The sequence below is a fragment of the Bombus affinis genome, chromosome 7, assembly GCF_024516045.1.
Source record: "Bombus affinis isolate iyBomAffi1 chromosome 7, iyBomAffi1.2, whole genome shotgun sequence".
Taxonomy (NCBI): Eukaryota; Metazoa; Arthropoda; class Insecta; order Hymenoptera; family Apidae; genus Bombus; species Bombus affinis.
This window is the reverse complement of record NC_066350.1, coordinates 15,561,954-15,589,761: the sequence shown is the minus strand read 5'-3', so window position 1 is coordinate 15,589,761 and position 27,808 is coordinate 15,561,954. Positions and strand designations below refer to the sequence as shown.

At 42.8% G+C, this 27,808-nt stretch overlaps 1 long non-coding RNA gene across 4 annotated transcripts in view; it reads right to left on the bottom strand.

Moving 5' to 3' along the window:
- The window catches only part of LOC126918658 (uncharacterized), a 362,464-nt gene that overhangs the window by 191,726 nt on the left and 142,930 nt on the right, over window positions 1–27,808 (bottom strand). The window contains exon 3 of one of the 4 annotated variants that reach the window (XR_007711390.1): window positions 2,310–7,733. The exons of the other annotated variants lie outside the window; for them this stretch is intronic. This is a non-coding gene — a long non-coding RNA (uncharacterized LOC126918658). Of the gene's footprint in view, window positions 1–2,309; window positions 7,734–27,808 lie in introns of those variants that run through there. 4 annotated transcript variants of the gene reach the window in all.

Below are 27,808 nucleotides of genomic sequence, written 5' to 3'. Positions count from 1 at the left end.
CGCTGGATGCTTTCTAATTAATTTCATCCGACGAGCAGAACCGCGTCGTAATTGCCGCGAAACAACGTTCACACCTTACTTCCTTCTCCCACGTTTTGTGTCGACTCGGGAGCCGCTCTTAACTTTACGTCGGAGTATTTGTCACCGTGCACCGTGACAAAAGAACAAGCGTTAAGCATTCGCGCTACCGCCCCCCTCTTCTCGCTCTTAGTTGCTGCCCGAGCATCGTACGCGCCACCATGGAAGGAAGTGGCCTTTTGTTGTAACTTTTACTTTTATCCTGGAAACGCTGGGCCAAACAAAACGGCCAAGATAAACAGGAAAAAGGAAAATTCCACCGATCCAGCCAAGGAACCGCTCGTCTCTTTCGCTGGCGAAAATTTAAAGCACCTCTTGCCTACTGTTTCATTCCACTGAGAATTACCAAGCATAGGCAATGTACACAAGATTTTAATTACTAAGAGAGGATCGTCGTTTACTTTAATCGTCGAATAAAACACAGAAATAGGTATTAACTCTAGTTGTTTTAGAAATATTCGAGTAAATGCAATCGCCTTCCACAAGGGCTCTACTTTAACAACATGACGTTTAATTGATATCGAACACGGAAATATAAATCGACAGTAGTTAAACGGTCGGTAACAAATGGTTTGCATTAACATAAGATAATTGAGCACCTCGAGTAACTTTAGAAGACAAGTATGAAAAAGCGATAAAATTCCTTCGACGAAAAGGAAACTAATCAAGCGGTGGAGTTGCGTATTACAGTGCGAGATAGCGGAGTTTCGCTATGCACGGGCCGCAGACGGCTAAAAACAAACGAGTGTTTTTTGTAGCCACCGCAGCTCGTTCCTGGGTTGGGGTTGAAGCAAAAAAAAAAAAAAAAAAAAAAAGAAAAAAAGAGAAGACTAAAAAAGGAAAAATGTAGATGTGTACGTCACATCCACGAGAAGCAGCAGGGGTTGTATCACACACGGGGCGCACACACCGCCACCTCCTGGCACGACGCGTTTCTGCCGGGATTGCGATTCGCGATACTCGCGCCCCGTTGCTTCATCAGCCGCCGATTGTTCGCGCGGAAAAGTTAATTGAACTTTGATTTCGACCGGCGCAACTAGAATCTCGAGGCAGGCGATTGATTTGCATTAGGTTTTATCAACGCGAGTCCGTCGCGCTTTCAGCGGTTTATCGTTTCATACGATCGTGACTTCCGTTTGTTACCACCGAACGACATTGGCTCGCGAAGCTTCGTACTTCGTTTCATAAGAGAATCTCTACGAGTTGAATTTTTCGAATGTCCGTTTTAGTTCCAATTGTAGACTTGATAGAAATTTAATTAAGTCCACGGGAAATTGTTGAACATTGGTTTGACGAGTTATGTATCTTCTAAAATAGAGATTTAAATTGGAAGACTTGGTATGGAAATTTTGCAACAGAATTGCAAAACATATAATGGGAATAATTTTGTCTAAAATAGAAAATTATAGCAAAGAAACGAATTCCTATAATCTTAGAATTCCTATAGTTTGACCAGAGAAGTGGATAGAACATTATATAAACGAATATACGCGAACTGTCCATGGATGTGAATATTTCTTGGAAATTTGGAGCGTATAAAAGAACAAGATATTTTAATATAGAAATAAAACATCGGAGATGTTTCAGTTTCTCCACGGTGAATCCTCATTTCCGAGGACATTGACGAATCAATCTGCCTCTATCAGATACGAGATATGAGATATGGGATAGGTAGGAATGAACGAATAGAGAGTGGCCTGGCATCACTTAAACCTGGATTTAAATCTCGATCGACAATGTGATTGAAATGCGAGCTGATAGAGCGCCACGGCCATTGTCCGCGTTGACAATAAGGTTCGAAGGATCACAGCAGAGATACTACTACCGTTTGTCAACGATATATTCGTAATTTATCGATAACTGTGTCGCGTATAACTGCACGCCGGGGTGATTGAATCGAGAATAGTTTCGAAATTCATAGAATATAAAACAAATTATTAGAAATTGCACGAATCGTCGATTCCTTTTATATATTCCTTCTCGATTTCACAGAATTTTGAACGATACGACAAATTAAATTATTACGATTAACTTTCATTAAATTAAAAAACGAATTCCGTTCGTAGATTGCCAATATTTCTATAAATTTAAATTTTTATGAACGTAACTAACAAGATAGAAACTTGTTTCTTTAGGATATAAAACTTCAGATATTTGTATATTATATCGCATTCTGTACATTTTTACACGATACTTCTTCCAAATGCATAAATAACCACAGCCTATTAATAAATAATATCATATCGTAAACATTTAACGTGTCTCTTTCATTTCATTCATAAACGTAGCAATGCATTTTCATGCTACTCCAATAGTTTTATTTCTTCGCGGTTCATAAACATAGTCTTCGACAATTTCTCGATTTCCCTGTCGACGATTTCATTGTTCCAAGAGTTTCTTTCGTGCTTAGGTGCAGGAAAATCTGGGAACTCGACGTTCAGGAACCGTGTCTGTATACATATACACATCGTGATAACGTTCACGCTTACACGCTCAAATATATAGGTACATTGCTACAAGCCAGGAATAAAAATTGGACCGAAAATTCGTTGCTCCTCCAGTTTATACAGCTTCCCCATAATCGAGGAAGCACCGCGGCTAACATCGCCGTAACGAGGTGCGAACTTGCAAATATCGCGAATTACTTTCTACCGGGTTGGCAACGCTCCACGCGAACCCGATAAACTGTTATTTCGCGGTCGCGAAAGTTAAATTAGTCGCGGCGGAATCAGCTCCTCCGAGCGAAACTCTCCGTTTCGGAGTTTCCCGAGATGCGCTCGATCGTCTGTCAGGAAATGTAGTGGTGTCTGTTTATTTTCTTGCTGGCCCAGAGAATCATGGGTACATCGAATTAGTGCTAATTTGATTACCGAGAAATTAGTCAGTCGAGATAGGTTGCGATATCGAGCCGAGATCGTTTGAATATGCAATTGCGAATTACTTGAAAGCAATATCAAACTGTAATAGTAATTTAGGAAGAAACCTTAGATCGTAATGATATAAATTTTATTTCAAGGAAGATTCAAGCAAGCATTCATAGTCAGACAAATCGTTTTTGCTGTTCGAAATTACAAATCGAAAATTATCGTTCGGTTTCTCCCTTAGGTTATTAAGCATTATGAAGAAATCCAATATCATTTCTCACATTTCGCGAAGATAAAATCACGGTTGCCAAGCAGCACACGTGCAGATTTCGTGTAATGAGTTATTTTCTATCGCAACGAGAACCGAAAACGGGCATTGGTAAATCACAAGTAGGAATGGGCCACTGCCCATACGGTTTACACGCTAACGTGGCCCCTGTTTACCAAACAACCTGTCAAAGCTTTGCCCACCCAATTTTCCACGAGCAGCTAAGCCAACAATATAGTGCTACCCAGGTACGGTCTTTCGTGTGCTCTCTCTTTCTCTCTCATTCCAGTACCCTGTTGTCGAATCTCATACGTGCGTGTAGGTGAACATGCACGCGAGAAATGGGCGAAGAGACGAGAGCGAGGAGGAGAGACTGTCTGAGCCAAGCCGTCTACCTTTCTATTCATCTGGCTACCTGTGCCTGAATTTAGCTGCACCCAGTGCTCGTTATTACGCCTGCCTTCCAGCCTGGCCGTAATTAATGTACGAGTAAATTCGAGGGAGAGCAAGGGTGCTTGGCGCCCGTGGGAGGTCACGCGTCTTCGGTAGATACGACGATGTTGCTCTTGAGTAATTGCGCTGTGTTTTCCATTTAGAAAAAAAAAAAAAAAAAAAAAAAAAAAAGAAGAGAAAAGAAGGACGAATTCTTTCGGTGATATAAGCAGCAGTGATAGTAAGAATGATACGAAAATCGACAGAGCTTTCCATCGAGATTAATCGAGGCTACTTTTTGCTCGTTTAATTACGACAAAACCAAGTTTCCTCCATTAATTATATCCCCTGTTCCGCGTGTTTTTCTCTTTCTCTATCACCGTTTCTCTCTCGTCCGAGCGAGATTAATTAATCGCCTACCAGGGCTCTATTATGCTCGCGCTCCTGTGCCTAACACGGACATCGAAGCCAACCCGAAAATGCAGCCCGAAGAGAAAAAGCCGGAGACACCGTTCGCCGCAAAACATCTCTCAACGAATGATGATACCCCCCTCTCACCAGATATGGATTAAGACTTCCTCCATCAGTCTGCCGAACGCTGACAAAAAGCCACGAAATGATGGATGAGCCTTGTCGTGGACTCCGCGAGGCTCACCGGGCCGTAACGAAAAACCAGCCTTCTCTGCTCTCGTATGCGTACCGATCCCCAGGAAGAAACATTTCTACAAGAAACAACCGCGAAAAACCGAGAAACAAATCAGTTAATGGACGTGTATGAAATCACCGATTATCTTGCGTGAATTATCCTTAAATTGAAATGTCAACGATGATGATTTCTCTTTCAAGAGATCTCCGACCAAAAAATGAACGATATACATGTTTGGGCAAAAGATATCATATCGTACAATATTAAAGGAACTTTTCAAATCTATCTAATCTGCGTTTCGAACAATGCTACCTATTACGTAGAAAAAATTAATCACGCCTTTTCAGATTATCACGAACAATTTCCTCTTGTTTCTTCAAAAGTATCAAACTAACTTATAAAACGTTTAAAAGCTACGATCCCGGGCTGAACACGACCCAACTTAAAACCGGTCGGAAAAAGTCGAACGTCAATAGGTAGCACGTAACTGTCAGTCGTTCCACCTTGAAATTTCGGTCTCTTTATCCGGTGTTTAGTAGCGTGGCCGTCTCGTTCCCTCGGCGTTGGCTGGTCCACCGAAATACCCGGTATTGTTCGTCCCTTTCGCCAGCGGTACTCTGTCTTGTGCTCGTGACCGCTCTGCGTTTTCCCGTTCTTCGTTCTTCGTTCTCGATTATCTCTTTCTCTCTCTTTCTCTCTCTCTTTGTTCGTCCACAGGAGGCTTTGAATTCTCGCTCGACAACCCAGGGTAGAGAGGCGGACGACGCGTACACGCGGAAAGCCAGCCAACATCGAGCCAAGGAAGAAAAGGGAGAGTGGAAGAGAGGAAAACAAGAGAGGGGTATCTCATCCGCGCGCGCGAAAGCTTCCTTCAAAGAGTGCTCCATTATCCGCGCCAGGAAATCCGAGAGAAGTTCGAGCATCCGCCAAGATAATCGAATTCTTACTTCTCGGTCGCCCTTTATCTGCTGGCGGGCCGTCCCTTTCACCCCCCGCCCCTATTCCATCCCTACCCCGTGCAAGCATACATATTTATCCGCGCTCGTAATGCTTCTTCTTTGCCATAGGCTTATATCCTCTTTCCTTACCTCCGTATCGCACTTATACCAAGTTGTACACTCGTGCTCGAGGCACCTCCCATATGGTGTTAGCGCGACCCAATCGACTTGGCAGTCAAACTACTCTGTCGCGACATGTCACATTATGAGCGATCATCCGGAGATTCGTTTCTCTTTCTGACAATCTGCTGCGACTACTCGCGAGCTGCTTTTACCGATTTTCTCCTGCATATTTGAATTATTCATTCGTTTAGCATGTTCGAAACAGGAACGACGAGTTTTGTGTGTTCTTCGGTACTTAATACGCTCTCTGTGGAGTCCACTTTGGTTGTCCTTTCTCTCCACCGATTGAATTATTAAAGTAGACAGTGAAACATATATAATTAATTTCACTTTATTATGCCCGGTTCATTATATTTTTCTGCCGTTATTTGAGAAATTATAATTAAATAATGAATAATTTCGCGTTGTTAGTATTTACACATACTCGTGTTGTTGATGAAGTGACACGCAGTGTGCAGAGAAATTTTTGTCTCGGTCAGCGATGATTGACACGACGGTAAATGTGTTAAGTGGTACAAGTGTTAACCCATTCGAAACCGATGACACACGAGATGTATCGTTCAATATCTCTCCAAAATAGCCAACGACACACCAGATGCGTCATATATCGACGTTTCACGGAAAAATATTCCCACTCGTAAGAATTGTCTTATGGTAAAATTCCAGCTTCGTATTTTTATCTCCTATAGAACATCACCTTTCCACGATCGTCTTGGCTCGTGCGTTTTGCAAATTGTCCAATAAATACCGACCACCAAAATGTTAATTAGAAAGCGGAATTTCCGTTCTCATTGTCCGGCCGTGAAACAAAGGAACCTTAACGAGGGCATTTATAGAGAAAGCAAGGAACACTGAGAGAATTTACAGTGGAGTTCCTCTCAGCAGCGCGGCGTACGGCGCACGATTCCGACCGTCAATAATTTACGCGTACACATCCGATCGAAAACGGAGATTAAAGCTCGAGCGTGGGTGGCGAATTAAAAAAAACACGGGCCTCGCAGAGTCGTGAAAGCGGGGACATTTAATAAAGTTCGACGAAGCGTGGCCGGACCTCGCCGTGGTGTCCGAATCCGTGTCGGAATTGTAATTAGCGTACAAGCCAACACCGTGATTACCGATTCGATGCTCGATTCGGAGCGTTAAAAAATTATCGAATATCGTATCGCACCAGACCAGACCAGTTGCATTTCTCCCTTTCCCCATGTTTCAAATACAAACCGTCTCGCTTAAGAATTGGTCAGGCTCCTGTATCGAGAGAACCTCCCGGAAGTTTACTTTGAATTATTGTTAATTCAATTATTTAAAAAGGGTATAAAAGATCAAATCTTGCGTAGCCGCAAAAAATAATTACACATTACTGTATTTATCATGGAATTTACGTATCGGGGATAACAAACGTAAGTTCGTACTGTTGTAATCAATAGAGATAAAGCTAGAAACGATACGAACTTTCTTCTTTATCTTAATCAATAGTTCTTAATAATAATTCCTAATTAATTAGGTTCAAGTATACTAAATTTCGTACCATTTGGTAGCATAAAGAGATAAATGAATTGTACATGCAAATATTCTTAGTAGCGACGGTAAATATTTTTAGTTTCTCGTTATATAATCAGAGATCTGAGTTCCCAGTTTTCTATAAGATCTTTTCGATAAGATATGAAACACAAAGGTAAAATAAATTGTTGAGCACAGGATCGTTACGCGTCGCATAATTCCGCATCTAAGAAGCAAAGAGTCGCTCCCTTTTTTTTATCTATATATGTAACAGGCTAATGCGAGATTAATGCCGAGTAGTATTAAAAATGTATCACACGTGGGCCATGACCGGGGGTCAGAGCTTTAGAATCACAATTAAGTGCGCAATTTATTCGACGCTTTATTTCCGTATAAATTTCGTTGGTCCCCGAGCACTCGAGCGGCCGACGGGGGCTGCTGGATCAGAACGAGGTAACGAGGAAGAAGGTGAAATTAATGTGTCTGCCGGTGGCCTGCAGTGAACAGGTCGAAACGCGCGAAATTCGAAGAAAAATCTGCTCCCCTCGGGAGTGCTTCCGAGATATCGCGGTGCTTTGTCGTCTAATAACTTAATCGAGATAAAAGTTCAGTTCATTTGTACTTTGTTCGATTCCAGCGAAACGATTGTCATTATAAATTATGAGTTTCGACATCTTCGTATCTATCGCTAATCTTTATTAGCAGTCTTTATAAATATTATTGGATGAGTGGATCTTACCGTGAAAAGAGTTACGTTCTCTGGAATGTACACTTTCGGTCTTCTTTCAGATCAATGGAATGTTGGGATACGTGCAGCAGGTACTTACCTGAAACAAAATAAAAATTTCGATTATTTAAATACAGCTACGAGAAACCAACAAGAAAGCCTCTAACGAATTTGTAATGCAATTTATCTCGGAACGATTTATCTCGTTTCGACTATCATGCTGGTAATACCGTAAGCATGTCGTCTGCAAACATTGCAACCGGTTTGACGACTCGCGAGAAATTCGTTGTGATAAGTGTTTCCTACGCGAGAAGCCTCGCGTGTAACAAAAAGGTAAAGAGATTTGTATTACAAAACTTTATATTCATATCGATACGTAATAAACTATTTAATTGCAAGAAATATTATATTAAATTGTAATATCGTTGAATAAAACTCAACAAATGCGAGAAACTGGAAATTCAAGTAGATGCATCAGCAAATAACGTGTTTCATAATTTTTGTGCGTGTATATGAGAGAGATGTAAAAATTAATTTTTTTTTTAAATTTTGTTAAAGCAATTGAATGAAAATTAAAATTCATCGTGACGCAACAATATATACGCTTGGAAATATTCGTTGACGAGGACGAGCTTTCGCTCTCCACCCGATAAAATTAAACGAGTTAGAATACACGCCTCGTTTACACGCGAATTTCTCCGGCTACCATCCTTTCTCCTGCTTCACTTTTTTATTCTTTCGTTTCACTTCCAGACACCAACGTCCTGGACAAATACGAATTCATTGCCGCATTAGCTAGAACGTTTGCCCCGAAGAGAGAAAACTGCCTTCCTCCTCGTCCTCCGACTTCCTTCAACGGTGAAAAAACGAACGAGGATACCGATAGGAATCAAGAACACCGCTCTTAAAGATTTCGCGCGATTTCAGTTGATTTTTATCATTACTTTCTAAAATTTCCATTTGCAGCGTATCAACTTTTAGGGAAAATTCGAAGAACCAAATATCAAAGTTAAACGTAATTTCGCGTTCAGATTTTCATATTGCGCCGTTTCGAACGATAGGCTGTTCTAATCGAAATCCTCCTCGCAAAATTTCATATCACAGTTTTAGTTTTTTCACTACGAGTATAAAATATTGATACCACATTGCAACGTACAAACTACGCCATAATAAAAACACAATGGGCCATTGTACAGGAAGAAAGGATCGCCGACCGTATTTGTTGCATTTTAAATACTTCATCGAAAAAAAGTTGGCGTATTCATGGGGTACATGGATCGAACGTTTAACAATCCCACGGAATTTGTTAACGACTAACCATGAAACATATCCACTTGTTTCGTTTAACAATTTTTATCGCCAGACCATACCGCTCTGTATTTATCCACCATGCTTTTTTTCTCCTTTTTATTATTGTCCATGCGATTTATATGCTTGTTTAAAATACCTTCTTTTTTTGATTTCCTTGTTTTTTGAATTGTTCATTCGTGTTTCGCGTTTTTATTTTCCAACACCGAATACTGACGGTAACTCGTTAGTTATTCACTTACTCAAGAACGAGCTTGATCAACGAGACAGCGTAAATATCCACGCAAATTTTACCATTGCTCACGCACGATATAGTACATCAGTTTGTTCAGGCGAATAGGTCGGTCGTTCTCTCGGTTGACTTCGTCATCGTACGAGGCTCGAACAATTATTGCTCGATGATCTACATTCGAGTAAAACCAGGGCCATTTTTTAATATCAGATCAAGCGTGCAGCACAGAGCGTGGCAACACAGACTCGGCGCGATTTGAAATTCAATCGATTCGTTTTTGCAGTGCCGGCGTACAGGTTGGACGCGAGCAAAAGACAGGCTTGGCTTAATTCGATTCCAGAGAAAAATGAACTGCTCGATACGAAGAAAATTGCGAACGAAGATCGAGAAAATGTACTCGATGACGTTCGAAATGAAAATCACTCTTATAACGATTACGTGAATCTTTATTTACCCGTCTTATTGCGAGGAGATTGTCCGTTTTGTTTTTATTACGTAGAACACATTTTTATGGTATGGCGAAACGTAATTATCGCCATAAAAGCAGCTGTCACCGAATAATATTTCCGACTACTGGTAAAAGCGCGGAAACGCTCGTGACACGCGTGCGGTATTATTTATTCGAAGAGTATTGGATCGCCGATCCCGGCAAATACCACTTTTTCCGACGGAAATTGAATTTAACGTTTCTTGCGTGCCCGTTCATTTTAATGGGACAACGATCGATTTGTCGCTTCCAATTGCCGCGCCACGAATTCAACCGATTGCACGTGTTCACAAGGGGTATTACGTAAAATGATAATGCGGCGAGCCTTGCAACGTTAGATTTAAGGTATCTTTGACGAATAAAACGTTGAAACACGAATATAATATTCTATTTGGTCCCCTTTTCGAACAATAAAAGCACACGAAGCAAGACAAGGAGATTTATTGCTATCCCTTCGAAATTTGTATACGTAAAAGCTTATAAAATTCTATAAAATGCTCTAGGAATATTTTACCCTTTAATAATTTATTAAAGAGATTTAACAGAACTGAAGGAAATGAAGGAAGAAATAAATTTGAACTTCTTGACGAGATTTCATCAAACGGTCGAATCCTAAACAAAAGCAAGGAGACTGAATGTTAGCTCTTGGTTTCTACTTGGTATCAGAAGGATGCTAGTCACAAAGCTCGGCCATCCTCTACCGGTTTCGTGTCCTCGCGTCCGTTAGAAGGCAGCCTCGGGATCGATGTGCTCTAAATGACGCGATTCCCAGCTGAGATAAGGATGGTCCACTTTGAGTTTCGTTCGAGGTAGCTTGTCACATAGCGAGGAGAGCACGCGACGAAAGACCGCGACAAGCATTTAAACGTAGCGATAACCCTGCACCTTGTATCCCTCTGGGGCGGAAATTGGAGCGGTGCAAGCCAGCAAGGGTCATCAAAATCAGCTCGCACGATCGGCGAAGCAAATTCTGTCGCGATGTCGTCGATAAGATACTCCGTGCAGGTGCCTTAATTAAAGGATCGACGTCAAACCGACTTTTTAGGTAGTTGACAGCACAAACGAAATTTCACGTCCTGAAATGTTTGCAAATTTCTATTTCTACTGAAAACGATTTCAAAAATTTTGGTACATGTTGGTAAGTATTTCAGAATATTTTTAGATTTTGTAAGATATCTACAATGGTAAAAGATATTAGAATTTGACATAAACATTAACATTTTGGAATATAAATTTTTCAATGAAACATTAAAGAAGGCAACGACTTTAATTTGATCAACTTTTTGCTTTCGTACGTCGACCCAACTTATCGATACAACCAATTCAATTCCATTATTCGATATCTACGTACCGAATATCATAAAAATATCGGTGTCCCAAACAAAACCAATCTGTACGATCAATTTCTCCGAAACCTGGACGTATCGTGATGTGAATGTATACAAGAAGCAAATATCAAATTCGGATGCAGCAATAAACACGGGATACGAATACGAGTTTGCGAGATGTCTAACCGAATTTTCGTATTTTTTCCCCGTGGCAGCGTAATCGTTCTCTACCCGTTGTATCCCATTTCGCGGTAAATTGCAAACGTTCGCCCGGTTCAGCAGGGCAGAACATACTATCGCAAGAACGTTCGTACAGAGCGACGTGTGTACGCTTGAGCTTGTTGTTACCGATGGTTAAGATCCTCTTTCATCTTCAGAGCTCCCTCGTGTAGAGTTTACAGCGATATGGTGTGCTCAGCGTGCTTTTAGCCGTATTACTTCCGTCGGAATTGCAGCTTCCAGTATAAACTTTATTACATCTTATCGTCGTGCCCTGTGACTTTTGCCGGGGGAAAGTTATTTCGATTCCGTTGTATGGTTTATAAGGCGTCTTCGTTCCCTTGAAAATAACATAGGAGCTCGTATCTTGGAGAACCGTATGATTTTGGATCACGTTGCTCATGATATATAAACGTCCGATGACTCGTTATGTCAGTAACAACTTACAGATTCGACAATTTCGACGGTTGAATTAATTTATCTGGTAATTTGCTAATTAATGATTTGGCTCGCTTCGGTTACTAATACTCTCGTACTTCTAACCGTGACACTAATAAATATATAATTATCAAATTTAGCATTGTAGAGAAGATTACTACTACTGCACTGTCTAACAAATACTCCATACGATTTTTAGATAATTTAAAACGTATCGCTATATTGTCGATAATTATTTAGGGAATCGTCTTCTTATGATTATGAAATATTTTTAATCGGATTAAAGTAGATTGCCTCCGAAATCGTCTTTTTTTTTCTATGCTAACTTAATGCCGGTTCTTGAATATATACGATAGGTTTCCTGTTACGAAAGCTAGGAAAAATGTTCCCTTTTACGTCAGCGTCTAAAGTAAGGAAACGCAGGGGTTTCATCCCGGCGGACCGCACATAATTAAAGTGTCTTCGATGATAGAGGACGGAAAATATGAGAGAGGAAACTATCGATAATCAGCAGCCACGCTACTTCGTGTTTCAATACGTTGGAAATCGCAAAAGTGTTAAAAAGGGCTTCAAGGGCGGACTTCCCTAAGTACGGAGGGCTAGGTATTCACTATGGTTACCTGGTACCGACGTACGCAATTAAAGAGTATCTCGCGTTCTCGAGTAGTCTGTTTCGAAACAATTAGAGCTACAGATACCCCTGTACCCCGCCTCCTCGTCTACGAAAGCTTCCGTGTAAAATAATTTCGTATAAGTTGGTAAACAGGAACGAAAACGAAACAAGAACAAAATAAAGTGAAACAAAACAATCTCTAACGTTTGCAACACCGTGAAATAAACAAGTACATTCCAAACAATTTCCAGTTACATCGTTTCGATGAGGAGAATAAAATCCCGCGAAGTGGAAGGAGAAGGCAACCAATTTAATTCTGAACAACAACCGACACTTTTTGCTTCTAAATTCGAAAAAATCAACGCGCGAAATAACATTCGAAATATTCATACTGTCTTTCTGAGTTTGAATGCTACTTCCATTTAACGCTAGTGAAAGCTGCCTTTCTTAGTCGAACATTTCGACTATCAAATCGGAAGAAAATATTAGTTGCCAGCCAACTCGAAGAAGGATTCACGGTCGTACTTGCGGACGTGTTTTCCGAAATATTCTGAGCGTTCGAAATTATACACAATACCGAATCCCACGCGTAATTATCATGTAACGTCGTTGGCCTATTGTGCATACGGCAACGTGAAAGATTAATTCGCTTAACCTAGTCGGCGCATTCCATTGTTTTGGATTAGTCCAGCGTTCTCCTGGTGTTCCCCTGTCCCGGCCGCGGCCTGCCAGCCAACTCCTCTACCATGAATTTATTCATACACGCCGGTGGTCGTCGTGGACCTTATTCCACCAGGGGCACCGCCGAACTTCGCGCACGACGGCGCAAAATGTATGATTCTGCCTTGAAATATCGCGAGCCTGCAGCTGGCATCCGAGCGCTAACGATGTTAGTAAACTTTCAACCAATGGGAAAATATTAAGCACCACTTTGGGAGAGCGTCTCTCCATCCGAGTGCATTCCCTCGCTGTACGCCACAAAACTCAACTGTGAGAAAATCATCGTACGTTTCATTGCGTTCGAATCGTTTATTAAATTGCTGTAGACACGAATAACCAGGAACACTAAGATACTTGAGATGGAAGAAAGGATAACGTACACAGGATAAGTGGACTTTTATATTTGTCATAACGTTCGTATATTCTTTAAACTAATTTGCGAAGTCGTTCTTCAAAACACCATTTTAGCTTTGTACATCGCGGAGAACCAAATTTGGATTTTAGGAGGATTGTGAAACACGGTAATTTAAATTGCCAGATCGATAGATTGGTGCAATACTTTATCAAACTTTGCCAGATTTTACGTAAGTTCATTCGATAACAGTTTACTGCCAATTGGACAATTTCACAGGAGAATGACTATTCGCAAATATATAGTGACGTGTGTTTAAATAATTGCAAAGTCACATAACGGTCGCAAAACCTGCTCCCAAGATATTCAAAATGGCTGGACCTTTTTCGAACAAAGCTCTAAATCATCGACATGGAATATCGAGCTAACAAAATTTTATGGGATTCAACGGTGGCGGATAACGCATTTATTATCGGCAGACACCTTTGGCCAGTCGATACGTCCGCAAAACCATAAGCCTGACAAGCCGATCCCACGAGAGAATCGGTATTTGCGAGGTCAACACAAGGCCGCGCTCTGCCTTTACCACGGAGTCTTATCCCACGGGATGGCGGACAAAGATTCTAGTCAGTTTACTGCTATGCCGAGCCCCGCAGGGGAAACGAGAAAAGGAAAGCTCGCACCTAGATTTTCCTGCCGTCATATACCTAATCTCGATGGTGGCAGTCTTCGCATTTCAGTGGCCGGCACTAGGATATCATGCGCCTCGGGCGTGCACTGAAACATCCGCTGCCATTTCGTAGTGAAGTTTTCAGACGCACTGGAATCTCGTTAAAAACTCAATATCTCAGTTGGAATAAATAAATCGCCATGACACCCCGTTCTCTATCCTTTCAAATCAGAAGCAGAGAGTGTTATTTAATAATAATTCCGTAAATATAAACGATTGATAGATGAGAGGAAAACTCGAAGATGGTAATTTATCCTGAGATACTATGAATTAGCTATAAGTAATGTAAAGGGTTAGTTCCTGTAAAACGAACGAAAAATATTTCCCTCCTGTAATCGATTTTCAGGCGAATCATTAGAGAAGCACGAGGCGCCGAAAACGAGGTCTTAGCTCCCTAAACCGTGCAACTCTTCATTAAGCGACTTCTTTGGCTAATCGCGTGTCTTTTAGCCTGAAAAACTCGATGCTTCTTTCTCATGATGCATCGAGGCTCGTCGATCGAAGAGTTAGTTCCAGACTTTAGCTACGTCTTGGCAACGCGTAACGGGGATGACTGGTAAACCGGCCGAGGAAAAAAGTCTCGGAGCTAATAACGCGACTCGAGACACTCCAGGCCACGAGAGCTAGCTCCGCACAAAAGCTCTAATGAAATTTACATAATGGCACGGGAACCTCCAGCCGTCCATCCGTCACGGTTTGTCTTCATCCTTCACTCTATCTTCGCTCGGCTGTCTCCCTCTTTCTCATCAAGCAACGATACTATCCTCGTTGCTCCTTCCACCCATCATATTCCACTCGCTCTTCGCTGCCGCATGACATTCCTGGTTCCATGGCGGTTTACACATAATTCGATATCCATTCTACTCGACGTGGATACTGCGATCGAATCACGATCGAATACCTTATTCAGGCTGACCATGTAAACGAGCTGTCGACATGGAAAATCGACAAGTTTTTCAGCTAGTAATTACGTTGAAGTTCGGACCAAAAGAATCCCATGAAAAATCGAACACCATCGCGATGACAGAGCTTGGACACGTAAGTTTCGCGAAGATCGTTACACGGATAGATCGATGTTATAGATTAACTTTGTACGGAATAAATGCGAATCGTGATGTAGGAGAGCCCGAGTTCGCGGTGCGTTCGTCAGGGCTTAAATCGAATCGCAAATTGCCCGATGCAAATAAAAATGTAGATTCGTTCCATCCTCCCCTTTGGCCTGCTCGACGAACATCCACGGTTTCGGTTCTGTTCTAACCGTGTTTTTCTCGAACTGGAAAAATTGCTGCCGTTCTTTCGCCATGGAATGAGATTTCCAGGCGTTAACCATGAATACATATTTATAGCGTAACGAGTTACAGCAAATTATTTAAAAAGGAATATCGCAGCTACTAAAACAGGGGATGCGTCGAGTATCTCTACCGTGTAAATCGATGAGGAACAGAACTCACGGGAAGATAAGATTCTATCCGGTGAAACGTGTAAGTGGAAAAGACAAACGACTTTCCTAGAAACGGAAACAGGAAGAAACGGAGCATGTAATCAACGAAATTTCGAATTCCTTCACGGACGGAGATTACCGGCGATGCTGACAAACGAATGAGCCGCGCATACCAAGGGCAAAAGAAAAACAACAGCAGGGAAGGAACAGCGGAGAAAGAGGTAGTTTCCGCGAAGCTGGATACGAAAGGATCGCTCGATATGGGGGCTTTGAACTTAAGAAGGAAAGCACTGGAGGGCTTATCGGCGGAAGGAAGGAGAATGGAAGAATGACGATTGAGGTGGCGACGAAGAAAAGAATAGAGAGAGAGAGAGAGAGAGAGAGAGAGAGAGAAGAGAAAAGAAAAAGAAGGATCCGGGCGAGAAAGATCGATAAAAAGAAGGGACGATTTAACCAATCGACGAAAACGTCGCAAGTGTTGGTTCGATAAAATTACAGTCTACACGCGATGAGGATCCCGTGGAGAATGCAGGAAGTAGTCCTTCACGTTCTCCCCCGCCCCTTTCATCTCCATCCTCCCATCTCACTCGAGCGGACTCGCCGCTGAAAAGAGGACCTTCGACCCGTCTTTCTCTCATCCCTTATCGACTAGAAGGCCGGAGACAGGGAGCTAATAAATTCATAATTCAATATTGACTCGGGGATTGTCTCCGTCGTTGCCGCCGCGTAATTCCTCGCGGGTTTGCCAAGCTTTTAAACAATTAGCTACGAAAACAATTACCGCGTCGCGGGCCAGACTTTCCCGGTTTTCCACGCCACCCTTTCGCGACAACAATCCTCGAAGTACGAGAGGCGGGTTATCTTAGCAAGCCGACTTCGCGCACCCCCGCACAATCGACAACACACAGACAACGCACTTTCGACGTAAGCTCAAGGTAAATATTTATCGCCCAGCATTATCCAAGGGACTCTCCTTTCCTTTGGTTGTGCAGGTGAATCAGTCTCCTACGAAACGTCCAGCACGCGTGCCGATTAAGTTTACCGTGGAAATATTTTTCCAACGCGAGACGTCCATCGTGCACTTTTCGAGGGAAGCCTTTCCTTTTCTATCGGAACATCGATTCCTCATCGTTTCAGTCATTGAGAAGGAAGGGTGGCTCGCCAACTCCATCGCTATACCTTTTAGCGGTCGATTGAAAATTGATAAACGGGTTTATAGGCCCTCTAGACGTTCTTCAGCTTTGCCATTATTTTTCCTTTCACGCGATGTACCTTGGTAACGTTACGTATCCTTTTCCGTGAAAGCGGACGTGTATATATTGAACTATCTTGAAAATTTCTATGACCTTTGAACCTCTCATATAGAAACAGTACAATATCGCAAATAAAAAGTTCTAAGTAACTTTGAACAAGTTCGATATAATCTTTGAGTGATTCAAACTGTCTTTGACGTAATTATCAAACGATCTTTACTGATCTTCGCGTGAACTTGGCTAATTCTCGACTCACTCCGACTGACTTTCAAACGATACTAAATGATCTTCGATCGACATTGCTTTCATCGTATGTTTTAAAGTAACTTTAATTACTCACTATACAACCATTCAAATATCGTAGTAGCTTTCTTTGTTGAGATTTGCATAAACGTAATTAATCCCAGCTTCCCTGTTTATTAATCAACACTGCCAATTATCGTCGGTAAATCTTCGCCAGCAATTGATAATTCTAATTAAATGGAACTCGTCGACCGAAGAATCGACCCTGCTCTATTCTTCACGGCAAGAAAGGCGTTGAAATGTAATCGCGCTGGTCAAGAAATTCTCGCAACGACTAGGAATACGTAATTACACGTACACCCGTGCAAATTAGTTTATTACGGCGAGCGTCAGTAATTTTTATGGAGCAAGGAATGTGGGCCGCGTTAATGAAATTTGCGCCGAACGTTTTAAAACGTCCGGCTTGCCGTGCACGTGCGGGCACAGCACTCTACCACCAAAGTGGAAAAGAGAAAGATAGGGTCTGATTAGCGTACGCCGCAGCGGCACCAACCAGCGATAAATTATTCCCGCGGTTCTCGCGTTTGATTTAAAATTATTGCCCCGGTTTGTTCCGGGATTACGGGACACAAGGTATTACTCTTCCGTGCGCCAGTCCCGTAGCTGTGTTACAGGCGAAACTGACCGATTGTTGTTTAAGCGTAATATGCACCTCGTCACGTATAGTATGGTATAACGCATAGAACATATTTGCAAAAGTACACGCGATGAGTTTAAATAATATTGCTTCGAGTTTCATCGTAATAATAGTCTAAAATAAGATTAAAAATAAATAATCTAAATAAAAATAAAAGATAAACATTTTGTATGGTAAGCGTTCGAATACCTTCGCGCGTCACGGTTGTAATATTAATCAGAACAATAATGATCTAAACTGTTATTTGAATTCCATTTTAAGCGATAGTCACAGATTTTCCAATATTCCAACACTCTGTATCTCTTTAGCAGGCCGTTTAAAACAACTCGCAATACCTTTTTCACTCAATCGTATCGTCTATCATTAATTGAGAAGGATCACCCGGTGATCCACAAGCGAACTTGTTGAGCGATAATTTTTCGTCCAGCGACAACAAATGATTCCTTCGATACTTCGATCATTTCCACCGTACGCCTGGTGCGTCCATCGAGACAGCGAAATACCACGACCGGCTCTTTAATCCGTCATTAATCACGACTGAGTAATGAGTTTTATCTGCAAATAATTAGTATCGACGTATCGGCTCGATGCGTCACCCTTGATATAGCGTGTCAACAGTTCCACGTACGTTGCAATGCTATGTTCTCGTCTACGATGTATTTTCGTATCGTTCCTAGCACTTTTAAGAATCGCTTGTCGGCGATTTCACAAAATTACTTTGGGAGAGGGAAATAGGAACAATCGCCTAATTACATTCGAGGAAAATACTCTAAAAGAATTCAAAGCTCTCCGAGGAAGCGCACAAGTAATCACTGGAGGAAATTCGCTAATAAATTAGGCGTTTTTGCTGTACGGTACAGGGATTATTCACTCGTAACTGGGTCGATCGATTAATGCGACCAAAGCACGACGTGTAAACGCGGCCACTGACGAAAAAATAGCGAGGAAAAGACAAAAAAAACAACGAAAAAAGCGGCGATCGTTGAGATCATGCAAACTGTGTTTGCCATGGGAGTCGAATCAAAAGTTACTCTGTGGGTAATTTCCTGCTAGCTACAAGAGAAAACGAAAGGTGTGGGAAGTAGCATTGGTGTGCTTCCGACTGACAGACTCGTGTACGCTTCCCTTCTCATTTTCTCTTTCGCTGTTCGGCAACCACCGGCTGAACACCGGGTATCCGTTTTCTCTCTTTCTCTTTCCCCGAGTCTCGTTTTCTCTGTCCCAGTTCGAGGGTCCATGATAAAACGCGACACACGAAGTTACAAGTAGCTCTTTCGGTCGTTCGATTACGTTAACTCGTTGAGTCAGATTCGTGCGCGAGATATTCTCTCTTCCCGATTCCACCTTTTTCTCTTTGAAGTCGGGGCCACTTAAACGGCTCTCGAACATTACCCCCTTCAGGACATCGGCCGGCAACACAGCCCTCGGAAGGAAAGGGGACGAGATCGTGGGTTTCCACTATCAAGAAGCTTTGACGGATTGTCTCGCGATTAAGATGTATTGCTGATAGTCAAAAGGACTCTTAGCGCATTTTCTCGATCATGGGGTTTTCAGTTTGAAAACAAGGGACTCGCATCGATACGGATCACAGTTTGCAGGGCTATTGCACGCGGTCCAAATAAAGGTCGGAGCACAATGTAATCGTCGAATCGATCACGGCTTCGCAAGTCGCTATTGGGTTTGTCGATGTATCGTTTCCGAGTCTTGTCGATGAGCGAATCAAAGTTTCGCGGAGGTCATAGATCGAGAAACAATGCGGGAATGAGGGGGTAAGCTTAGCGAAACAAGTTAGCGGAAGAAGCTTGTCGGAAGTCAGTTTCCAAGAGGAATCGTATTGAAGACTTTGCTGCCTCGTCAAAGATATCGGCTGTGATTCCTCGAGCAAGAGCAGAAATGGAACAGGAATTGTATTTGCAAATATGTTCCTGTGTACGGAACCGATTCGATCGATCTAGCCATTAAATATTCATCAAAGAAACAGTAGCGCAAGGTATCGTATGTATTTGACGAAACTTCAATCACAATTGAGACGAGTGTTAGAAACTTGTATATAGAAATGCTCTGCTTTTTTCATCTTACGCACATTGTATACACGATTCGCGCATGCAGCGTGATAAAATTAAAAAAGAAGGCAAAGGGTATGAACGAGCTTGATGTACGACGTCGACGAAAGGAACGAATCGTGAAACTCTGGAATCTCTTAAGAAGACGCCGTAATCTCGGGACTCTGAGCACGGTATCGAATTGCCAACGTCGTGGAGGATCGCGACAAGAAACGATGGAAGAGGAACCTAACAATTCCGCGAGAAGGTTGTCAGTAGAAAAAGCGAAGAAGCTAAGACGAAGGGTCGAACGTGCAGAACACGCCGCCGTAAAGGGGGTTGCAGATGGCATCATTGGGAGCTTTTTATTCGCTTGTTCTACACGTCCGCGTTTCTCTTTTACGAGCTCTTACGAGGCGTTACGTATCACGTATTCGTTCGTTTGTGTAGCTCGCGTCGGCTAGTCGACAGAGAGGGAATCGTTGGAAATTTACGATCGCTTGATCGATACCTGGAACGAGGTGGCGAGGACCTCGTCAACTTTCCACGATAGCGCGAGAACTTCTTCCACGAACCTCTTCCTTTTCCAGTCGGCCAACTTTTTCCACGAACTTATATAAATTTAAATTCGTTGCTCGAGAGATGCGCCCCGGTATGACGGAACACGAAGGACATTAATATTTTGTAAACGTCGCCAACCGTTATGCATAGACAAAATCCTTTACGGGTGCAAAGCGCAGTTCGCGGACTACGAATATTACTTTTTAATGTTAAGACGAGCAGTTCGATCGACGGAAGAGCATTGGGAATAATATACAACGACGTCGTAAAGTTCTCTCTTCTTTTCGCGAGAAACAAAAAAGAAAAAACTGTTTCCAGTTGAGCGATTCGACGGACAAGTCTACTTTTCCGTACGCCATCGAATAAACGCGGCAAATGTCGTTTTCCTAAGACACACCGTATTATTACCACTCGTCCAAGATCGTTCCAGACGTCTTTGATGACAGAGATTACAAGCGCGGAGACAGATATCCAGTTAATTAAATCCCCGCTATCCGTCTTCCTCGTGGCGCGGTTCTTAAAGAAGAGAGACAGCTTTGGAAAGGTCTTTGTCTTTGTAGGCAACGCGACTTCGGCACCGGGTCCTGCTTCTTTGGACGCCGGGGAGCGTACACATCCGACAGGAAAGTAACTACAAAGAAAGAAAACGTCCTGGTCGGAATGAAGAGCCAGTCAGCGGTGATCCTTTCAAAGGCACCGAAACTTCGACCCCACCTGTGATCTCTGACTTGGTCCGCTGAAAGTCTCCTGTAATTGGGATTACTGCCGATAGACAAAACCGGCTCGGCCTCTTTTCGATTCACTAAATTCCTTTTCTACGTCGAGACTCCTGAATGACCAAGTTTGCCAAGAGATAAATGAAAGTGGCTGACGTCAATAACCAACGAGAGATCCGCGAAAGAAATTGAGGAAAATCGATTGCCTAATAGCCGTGAGAAGCGAAAATTTAATCGACGAAAATTTACGCTCGTGTCTCACGGACGATTTCCGTGATCATCGTCACTCACTCCGTTACGAGTGCGGTTCGGTGTTCGAGTCGTAAAACAACGGTTACCTTTCATTGTAATTGGACGTGTACAAGGCAAAAAGGATCGTAGAAGAGATCGTAGCGAGCGGCAAACTTATCGCGGCTAGCGTGAACTGAACACGATTGAGGAGGTTCGAGATGGCGGCGATAAGTGGAATTACACCGTGCGCGACAGACACGCGCGACAATATCGGGCCACAGACGGTTAAACGAAGTACAGGTGATCGCGATGTTTTTCTCGGCGACGCCTATGGTTGGTTGTTTTCCTGTTTCTCAGCGGGCAAAGCTTCGCACGAATATCGCGCACAGAGATCTTGAGAAAGGGAAAAAACAATATTCGTCCGATAAAGCGACTTTTCGTATGACAATAAAACGAACAGCATCGGTCGTAAAACGTGGCGCTATATTTGTTTGCCGTGAGTACTTTGTATTGTTTACGAGTCGTAGCTTGCCGAAATGGTGGAATTGTCGGCAGGACGCTGAACAGCGGGGACACTTGATTTTCTGGTATTTCGTAGCAACAGTGAAACCGTGTCTCGCATCCACCATGACTTCATTGTGAAAGATTCCGCACGGGAAAAACAAAGAAGTTAAAAAATATCGTTCAAAAAATGAACAGGTTCGTTTTTCACGGACGAACTATTTTGAAACTTTTTATTTCTCTGCACTCAAGAATTAAGCTTCAAATATAATAGAGGAAAGTAAAGCAATCGCGTGACACAATTGGCCTACCTTTTACCTTGTTCTGTTTCGTTTCGTTACGTAATGCTCAAGCTCGTTGCCAACCGTAATTTGTGCACAGTACTTTAACGCATGACCCGTGCCTCGCTATCGCAAACACACAGGGCAATCGTCGTTAACTGGCACTTCCTAAATCATTAAAATGATCGCCACGTACTGAGCGTACTTTACCATCCGGAACACGCGCCCCGATTACACTGTGTTCTAATTATCTTGATCCGCGGTCACGCGAATATTAGATTATAGTTTATATCGGTGAGCGATGCCTCCCATACTATTGGCAGTAATTGGGATAGCCTACGACAAATCGACTAACTAACAGAATCGTAGAGAGAATAGGGAAGAACGTTAGATTGGTAGTACGATGACGTTACGGGTATATATCGCAGGGCATGGGCGGTATATAAAAGCGATCTTCCTCCGAAAATTAAGCGCAAAGCGAAAGAGAGTTTTCTTTGTCGAATACTTGAAGTTTCTTCTTGAAAAAAGATTGTTTGAAAGTAAGAATCGATTTTTACTCGACAAATTTTTCTCTCACGTTCCTCTCTGCGTTCTTTATTGAAAATCCGCTCCACTTAATCGTCGAGATTTCATTTGAAGCTAGCAAGTGGGCCAAAACAAGAGACATCTCTTCGCCAATGGCATCTCGCGAAGAATAACGAAGAACGAGCGATCGATCGAACGATATCGTAAACAAGCAACCCAGACGATACCCGTCGAACAATACCTTTGGACAGTGTCGACAAAGACAAAGCTAGTAAAACTACTTACGCGACATACCAACCAGCCTACACCGGTCTCCATTGCTGCTTGTTGTTTCCTGTCATCGGTTTACTTCCACGATTATATCTGACCAAGTCGTTCCATTCAAAATCTGCTCCACTTAAGCGCGTCGAGTTCTCATTTGATCGCGGTGCGCCACTGCACTGCAGGAGGGAAATGTTCCTCATTATGCGGCACTACCAGTGACACGATAAAAATCATTACTCGGCTCGCGACGAATGATTTCCTTCATCGAGACAGGGCGTATTCATCGATCCAGCTCGCGACTCGCCAGCACACATGGCCGTGTTAGGTGAAACACGCGGACAGAGGTTGCATCGGAGTCCACGAAGCCCACGTGCGTGCAAAACAGGCAACATCATTCTAATATATTCTCATTAGCCGGTGTTTTAATTAGAGCGCTCATTAATGCCTGCTACGGTGCACTCGTCTCTCCCTTTTCCATGACCTCTTCTCCTTCTCTCTCATCCCGCTTCCTCCGTCTCTCTTTTCCTCCGTGTCTGCCTTTCCCCTCGTGCATCTCGCCCCGCTCGCTCCAGTCTACCGCGTTCTTTCTCCGTACGTTTCCCGTCTGTTCCTTTCTCCCCGTTCACTCGCCGAGAGACTTCCAACGGGCGATCAGAATTAATATCTACATAGTTATCGCGTCTATGCTGTACGCGAACGCTACGACCCCGGCGACAGTTCTACAGTCTCCACTTTATTTCCCTTAGCAACGCTTGCTTACAGCGAGACCCTCGCCGACGAGATGGTAATCAACATCGGCCATCGTTCACGCGAATCGTTAATCGCTCCGGCTACAAATTCTCCAAGTTCTTTATTACGAGGCTGTCGGCTTTTTAACTACTACGATCGACATCGAAATGAAATTGGTAAAGTGGAAGTAAGAAAAATTTGAGGAAGTCGGTAAAATAATAGCTGCAAGTGAGGATTAATTTGCATTATTTCGGAAGTTTGAATTTTTGATGGAATTGGAATTTTTGATAACCTGCGATAGAGGCAACAAGGACATCCTGTCGACACGCAAAACTGTGATTCACAGTTCCGTGGCCGAATCAGGCCGGAGGTGGATCCTACGTCTCGTTCGCTTCCTCTTTTTCCCGGGGGAAGAATATTTTATGCAAACATGATGCTTCCCTTCGCAAGAAACGATTTCACCCCGTGGCTGGTTGGGCGAACGAAATTTAATCAAATTTTCGAAAACAACGAACACTCCCTATTACGGTTACACAAGCTCGATAATTATTAGATATCCACTGCAGCTATCGTATGAATTCGCTTCTCGCGTACAGAAATTAAACCGGAATATATCGTCGTACGTGAGCTTCTTATTACGAAAATCCTTGCACAGATCGTAATTCAAAAGACATACCCCCTTAACAAATCTTCTTTTTGTTTTCTCTTCGACGCTAAATACCGACGCTTGTACTAAAAGCCACGCCCGAAGTATTCCTAGTTCAACATTCCCTTGATCGTTGCTTAAACCTTTATGGAAAACCATCCTTCGGCGCATTCTTTGTATATCCGTAATTTATCCACGAATCCGAATAACAAAGAACAATCCTGACCGTACTAGATATTATTACAGGCAATCGTCAATCGATAGAGCAAGCGCGCAACTGTCAAAAACTGGGATCGGACGCGATAGTCATCGCTCGTTCGCCTTGCCGAAATGATTTGATGTTTCGGCAACTCGTCGACCGGTCCCGAACTACTCGTCACCCGACTGATATTGCGGGCACCTGGTTAAAAGATATGCAGAATGGATGCTGTCGCGGCGCACGATCTGCTTTCGCTACTACGTAACCGGGATGGTTGGCTATCCAGCCTGTCGTCCATCCTAAATCAAGCCTAGTTGACGGACACGGGACAGTCTGCGTGGAACTTGCGGGTCACCTGTCTACGTAGGCTACCCTACCGGTTAAATCATCGCCTCCTGCCGCTTGCCCCTTCCCCGCCATCGCCTCACCCCACCCTCGATCCCCAGTAACGTGGCGAGTACCGGCAGAGCCAAGCTCTTCTCTCCTTCCCGTATGAGGAATAGCGCGGGGGCTGCTTTTGATTTAGCGGAATATGCTGCTGGCACTGACGACTCGCTCCCATTACGTTCCCCGTACCCCACCGACCGATACACCCCCTTCAGAAACCTCCCCCGGCATCGTTACCCGGCCGCTCCTTCCATTTCGCCGACCAAGACCTCTAATTAATGGTCCAACTCATTTCGCCGGCTCGGATACCACGAAAAATTATGCTCTTTTGAATACAGATGAACTTCTGTCTGGACGTTGCTGCCGTACCCCCGCGTCCTTTTTACCTTGTTTTCCAGTCACCGCTGCGCCGCTGTACCGTTGCACCCGGTGCCCGCAATCTGAACGTTTTCATCGTTCAATAGGAAGCCTTGTTAGTATCAGATTTCGATGAATCTCATTTCATTTTTACCATATATGAAACGAAATATGTTTTAGTTTCGTTTATGCGAAGAAGTTCTCATCTTGTCTAAAACTACAGTCATGTCTAAAAACAGAGAATTAGATTTGTAAATAATATTGTCAACTCTTCGAGTTTTATTGTTCTCAAACGGAATTGAAAGGCTGGATAAAACAGCGAATAAAACTATTCGCAGTGAAAACTTTGGAAGCTCTAGAGAAGAAACTGCTGCGCGACAGTTGAGAAAAAAGGCGAGGAATTTTGAAATTCTAAATCCGCGACCACTCGAAGTGGCGAATAGGTGGCGGAATCAAGGCGAGTACGTCAACACTGCACAGACCGGAAGTAAGTGGCGGAAGTTTCAAGAAATAGGGAGAGCTCGGGCAGGATAACAAACAGTGAAAGGCGGTGATTTGTTCAAGAAGTAGAAAACGAATGAAGGAGAGACGAGGGGAAAAACGAGCATGACGAGAGACATCGCTGCAATTCCCATTCAAATTAATGCAAACGTTCTTCGGTGCCGAAAGGAAGATTCTGGCCATGTTTTTCCTCTCTTCGTGAATCGGCGATGATGAACATTTGTGTCACGCCATTCTTTCAGTCTGAATGGAGAGGGTCTGTTCGTTTTACACGCGTGAAGTCGCTTTTAAAACAGTAACCGTTTTCAAATGTTTCCTTCGCGAGCAATGAATGGCAAAAGTAAGAAGTGGCTTATGAGCGAACGTTTATACTTCCAAGCGCTTTAAAAAATCAAAATTGTTTAAATAAAAAGAAAGGAATTGTACAAGTATTTGTGGTTTGAAAAAATTAATTCCAATAAATAGAGACCTAAAAAAGCTTTTATAAACGATATAGAATATTTTTAATCTTTAATTTTTCAATTATATCGTATAATTATACAAATATTTCCATTACTTTTCTCAAGTGTCCAATTCCTCACATATTCAATAAAAATACAGACTCCCATATTTTTCTCTGAAAAGAGAATGAAAGTTTCGATATGCCGCAACAACGTGACAATAATCCACAAAAAAGCTCGCGAAGCTCTGTGTCGGGCTTCTAGTCCTTACGATCAACATTTTTCCATTACCATGATGCGATGCGTATTGAAATAACACGAGACCGCCAAAAGGTAGTTGCCATGCTTCTTCTATGGCAAAACGCGAAAATATAATGTGGCGGCAGTGGTCCGTTTCGTCAATGACCGGACCGAGCCGCTACAATGCTGATGCGTCTCCCTCTTTCACTTTTATTTCCATTTCGCCTGTGCCAATCCCTGACGGTCCAACGTGTATGCTTTTCGTTTGACGAATTCATTCGAGGAGAGAAGGATAAAGGAGGAAAGCGTATGGTACGTATGGGCGAAATAACGAACCGTTTGTCTGCGACGTTTCTACCATCTCGTAGCGCGTCACGTTGTGTATTAATTAAAAAATATTTCATGCATGAGAACGACTGAAATGCTCCCGGAATGAGCTACGTCTGCAAGGCGTCTGCAATGGAAGTCGTTTCAAAGATATGCAAAAGTTGCCGCGGTAAGGTTTATAAAACTCTTGTACGATACTTGTCTTAAATTCTTCATCTCGAGTTCATAAATGTAGTTTGTCCATGGCAGTTCGTTTTTCCAATTTTTAATTATAGAACATCCTCTTGCATCAAAGTTTAATGAAATGAAAATATACCTATCATTGTATATAAATTATAAAACTATAGCCAAATTACGAACAGCTTTGGAGAATAACAAATCGAGAGTGACCTAGCGTAAAATGAGAAAATATCGAATGTAACTTGGAAAACAAAATACATACAATTAAATCAAGTACTACCGTGAATATACAATTTCTCATCGCGCAATCATGATTCTAAAGTTCCTTGCTGCAACCTTGAGCCAACCCTTTCAATTTGGGCTCGACAGAGGAAAAAACACACGGACGTTAAACACTCGCGAAACTTGAAGCAATTAAAGTTCAATTCACACCCATCTCGAAACGTGATAAAATCGTTGGCAAAAGTCGTTCGCAGAGTCCTTTCACAAAAACGAATCGACAAAGTTTTCCGGTAGAACGATCTCCCTCGAGCTTTCTGCCAAACTCGTGAAATCTCTTTGATTCGGCCGTCACTCGTGACAGGATGGTGTCTAAATGGGCCGCTTCTCTCAAGCAGCGCGATATTTCCGACGAAACAAAGGTGCGCCGGACCGATAGCGTTCACGGTCTGTCAGCTCCTTTACCTGAACCACGAATTCCATCAGCTTGTGTCTCGTTTCCCATCGTATAGCCCGTGTAGGCACAGCGTTGTCGCGGTTTCTCGTACGTGTTTATTTATTTACTCGGGCGTCCGGATAGCTGGAATCAAGATAAACGCGTGCAAAGAGTTCAAAAACTATGCGTGAAGCGAAGAACGAATAAGTTTCGACAACGAGAGTTAACGATACGATGGATCGGTTAAAGCTAACGAGTAAACGTCAAGAATTATCGCGTGTTAGATCTATCGTCGATTCGTTGGACAGTATAAAACGTTACACGCGGCGAAA